The sequence below is a fragment of the Monopterus albus genome, unplaced genomic scaffold (assembly GCF_001952655.1).
Source record: "Monopterus albus unplaced genomic scaffold, M_albus_1.0 scaffold460.1, whole genome shotgun sequence".
Classification (NCBI taxonomy): domain Eukaryota; kingdom Metazoa; phylum Chordata; class Actinopteri; order Synbranchiformes; family Synbranchidae; genus Monopterus; species Monopterus albus.
This window is the reverse complement of record NW_018128340.1, coordinates 53,574-58,222: the sequence shown is the minus strand read 5'-3', so window position 1 is coordinate 58,222 and position 4,649 is coordinate 53,574.

Sequence of the window (4,649 nt, the reverse complement as noted above, 5' to 3'; positions counted from 1 at the left end):
AGCAGGTGATCTGTCAGCCGACACATTACTCCCTCCACCCCTGACCTTATAATGACCCCCCCCACACACACACACACACACACATATATTAGTCTTTCTGTCTTTGTGAGGATCAGGCGATGCGTTTGCTGTCAGTGTGTTCCCCACTTCCTCCTCCTCCTCTGGAGAAACCCTCAACCTGGGTGAAACTTTATACCTGTGAGAACAGGATAACACACACCTCTGTCAGGTATGTGTCAGCATGAGGACACAGTTCCAGGAGTGCTTCAGGACTAAACTGTCCTACTGTGTTGGTACCAACAGCTGAAACACCGGGTCAAACCAAGACATTTACTCAAACACAACAACAACATCCTCATTGACGTCTAACTCTTCTCCAGGATCTCTGAGATGTCCTTAATAACTCCAGGACTTTTCCAAGGCTGTAGAACTTCCCAAAGGGCCCTGGGATTCCTCTGGAACCATGTCAAGGACCTCCAGGTCCTCCTCAGGAACCTATTAAACACTCCTAGGGGCTCCTGGAATCTTCTCAAGGAACCACAAGATCCGAGCAAGGACTCCTGGAATCTCCTCAAGCACCCCAGTCACTGTTTCAAGGACACACAAACTCACAGCGAGCAGAGAGGTGTGTGCGTCATGAAGCCTGCAGCCTGTCGCTATAGTAATGATCGTACCTGTCCATCAGCAGGTGATCTGTCAGCCGACACATTACTCCCTCCACCCCTGACCTTATAATGACCCCCCCCACACACACACACACACACACATATATTAGTCTTTCTGTCTTTGTGAGGATCAGGCGATGCGTTTGCTGTCAGCGTGTTCCCCACTTCCTCCTCCTCCTCTGGAGCAACCCTCGACCTGGGTGAAACTTTATACCTGTGAGAACAGGATAACACACACACCTCTGTCAGGTGTGTGTCAGCGGACGCAGCAGTGCATTGTGGGTACCAGTCCATGCTTCCTTCATACTGCTGTGTGTCAGAACCCTTCAGGATGTAATGCAGTACATAAAGTACTTCCCAGTATAAGTATATAAGGTAGTTACCATCAGCTCCACCTTTACCAGCTGCAGCATTAAAGTGATGGACACAGTAATTAGTCACTATGATCCAGTATCAGAGACGTTACTGGGACACGGGCCGTTCTGGAGGACGAGTACTGGGACTGATGGTACTTCAGGGACTGTATTATCTAATGCTGATACTGCTGTAGTGAGTAGTTGTGCATTAGATGAATCTTAGAGAAGTTGTAACATCATGAATATGATGAATATGCGTCACACAGCATGTTAGTGTATGTGCTACTGTTGCAGAACATCTGGAACACATCTGCATATGTGATTCATGTTTATGGCAGCTGCTGGCACTGTGTGTGTCTGGTTTGTATACGGAGACACTCAGTAGGTTTGGAGACGATAAGGTTTCATCCACACATATTTTATCTCCCTCAGTCTCAGTCATGGTACAAGATTTACTCTGAAACACCAACTTTACTGTCGACTAACGTGGGATATCACTACACTGTAAACTGTGTGTGCGGCGCAGCAGCTACACCTACAAACTGCAGCAGTTTCACCTCTTCAAGTGTCCTCACTGCCTCAGGCCTAAACCCAGGACCAACCATCCCTTCTGGCCGCTGACTGAGCCTGTCAGCTTATGCTCAGGGCGCTGCTCTGCACACGGTGTTTGTAACCACACTGTGTTGATGTGTGCTGGTTCTGGATCAGCTGTGTCAGAGCAGGGTTCATCAAACACAGCAGCACTGGTGGAGGAAGTACTCAGATCATTTACTGCAGTACTACAGTGCTGCAGAGTTTAATGTTGAAGTTGTTCCAGTGTTTCGCTGTAGAATGAGTTCTGTTGTTACTCTGCTAATAACATCAGCTGTAACTGTGACCTCTTGACCTCTGTGTAACAACTGGCAGCAGAGCGAGTGACCAACAAGAAGTCACTGTGGTTATTTCAGCATCACAGTCACAGAGGTGACATGAGGAAGTTGGTAACAGGGAAGTGGTGACGCTGAAGGCTTCGTGCTGCTGCTCAGACGTCCAGTCGCCGTCCAGTCGTCATCAGACAACATGAAGCGTCCAGCGGTCCTTCAGTTCGTCGGTGAGTCCATCCTTCATCACAGCTCAGCACACACCTCAGACAAACACACACCTGAAGCTCCCACAGAGTCTGAGCTGAAACACAGTGAGTGATGAAGCCAGAGCTGCTTCTGCTGATCATCAGATCACTCATCACGTTCATCAAGTAATCGATTACTGTGATTAGTTACCTAATGACAACAGAGCTGTTCTGATGTTACTGAGGTGATCTTCTGAGACCGGTTCAGTAACAAAGACAAAACACTAGACCACAGCTCTACTATGATTTCACTGTGCACTCAGTGGAAACGTGCGATGGCTGCAACATGAATTCAACCTGGCAGCAGCGTCACCAGGACAGAGCTGCAACTTTTCTCTTAGTGACACGAGTTTCACAACAGAGTTCCTGAAGCAGAGACCGCAGTACTGCAGCAACACTCTGCTCCTGATAGTCTACTGTGTACTGTACTGCCAAACACCTGCTGCAGGTGTGCCTGACCTCTGACCTCCAGTGACCTCTGTCTCCTGTTGCAGGCCTGTTTGTACTGCTGCTGTCTGGAATGGCTGTTTCTGCAGGTGAAGACAGTCACTGTCTCTGTCTGTTTGAGTGTCTGACCCACTGTCTGTCCATTTGACTGACTCTCTCTGTCTGACTCTGACTGTCCATCTTGACCCACTGTCTGTCTGACTATCTGTCCATCTGACTGACTGTCTGTTTGCCTGTCTGTCCATCAGACTGACTGTCTCTCTGACCCTCTGTCTGTCCATCTGAGTGACTATCCCTCTGTCTGACCCACTGTCTATCTGTCCATCTGACTGACTGTCTGTTTGCCTGTCTGTCCATCAGACTGACTGACTCTCTGACTGTCCGTCTTCAGGTACTGTGTTATCTAATGCTGATACTGCTGTAGTGAGTAGTTGTGCATTAGATGACTCTGTCCATCTGACTGTCTGTCTGTCTGTCTGACCCACTGTCTGTCCCTCTGTCCGTCTGTCTGACTGTCTATCTGTCCCACTGTCTGTCTGTCCTCCTCCAGTCCTCTCCATGTCGCGCCCCGCTCCTCCGTTCAGGCTGCTCTGGCACGTAGCAGTCATTGTTCCGTACTCCATCTCCACCTTCCGGCTGCTGTATATCCACTGCAGCTTGAGGACAGGTAATAAACATGCACACGGGTCTGGGGACTAGTTGGGGAACAGCAGTATTACTTCATTTATTTATGTCCATGTACATGGAGAGTCTGTGTCTCAGAGTAAAGTCTAGATGAGTGGGACTGAACAGGCTCCAGGAATCTGCCCTGGAGAAGAGGACCTGGAAAGAAAATGAGGCCAAAGTGGCAGATTTAAAAGGATCCACTGGTCTTAAAGTTCATACCTGTATCCTAACTTTCCTGCAGGATGCCCACCGGTCGTCTCCATGGAGATGGCGCAGAATGTTGAAGGAGCTCTGGGATTGGACGAAGAGTATAACGACATCACTGGCGTCACCACTGAGCATGACTTCTGAGCTGCAGAGACTGACGCGGTGAACATCTCTGAAAACAACTGCCTTAAACTGTCAATAAAAAGTGAAGATTAAAAAAGTTTACCTGTTTTGCGCTGTGTTCTAAACTGTTACTGCCAAACACTGCGTAACAAGCATCACAGCAGCAGCTTACACCTGATTTTTACAGCACTTTTCAACACCAAGGTTACACTGTGGACCACATTTCAACACCAAGGTTACACTGTGGACCGTTAGCACGTAGCATTTAGCTCTGCCTAACAGAGCTGTTAGCTGCTGGTTAGGCTCAGTCCGGTTTACACTGCTGGTTAGACTCAGTTCGGTTTACACTGCTGGTTAGACTCAGTCCGGTTTACACTGCTGGTTAGACTCAGTTCGGTTTACACTGCTGTTAGACCCAGTTCGGTTTACACTGCTGGTTAGACCCAGTTTGGTTTACACTGTAGTTAGACTCAGTCCGCTTTACACTGCTGGTTAGAACCAGTTCAGTTTACACTGTAGTTAGACTCAGTCCGGTTTACACTGCTGTTAGACCCAGTTCGGTTTACACTGCTGGTTAGACCCAGTTTGGTTTACACTGTAGTTAGACTCAGTCCGCTTTACACTGCTGGTTAGAACCAGTTCAGTTTACACTGTAGTTAGACTCAGTCCGGTTTACACTGCTGTTAGACCCAGTTCGGTTTACACTGCTGGTTAGACTCAGTCCGGTTTACACTGCTGGTTAGACTCAGTCCGGTTTACACTCTAGTTAGACTCAGTCCGGTTTACACTGCTGGTTAGACTCAGTCCGGTTTACACTGCTGGTTAGACCCAGTTCGGTTTACACTGTAGTTAGACTCAGTTCGGTTTACACTGCTGTTAGACTCAGTCCGGTTTACACTGCTGGTTAGACTCAGTTCGGTTTACACTGCTGGTTAGACTCAGTCCGGTTTACACTGCTGGTTAGACCCAGTTTGGTTTACACTGCTGGTTAGACTCAGGTGTTGCAGTTTTCTCTTCCTGAGATGTCTGTGAACAGAAACTGATATTTGTGTTGATGGCTTTTCTCCTGTGTTCAGG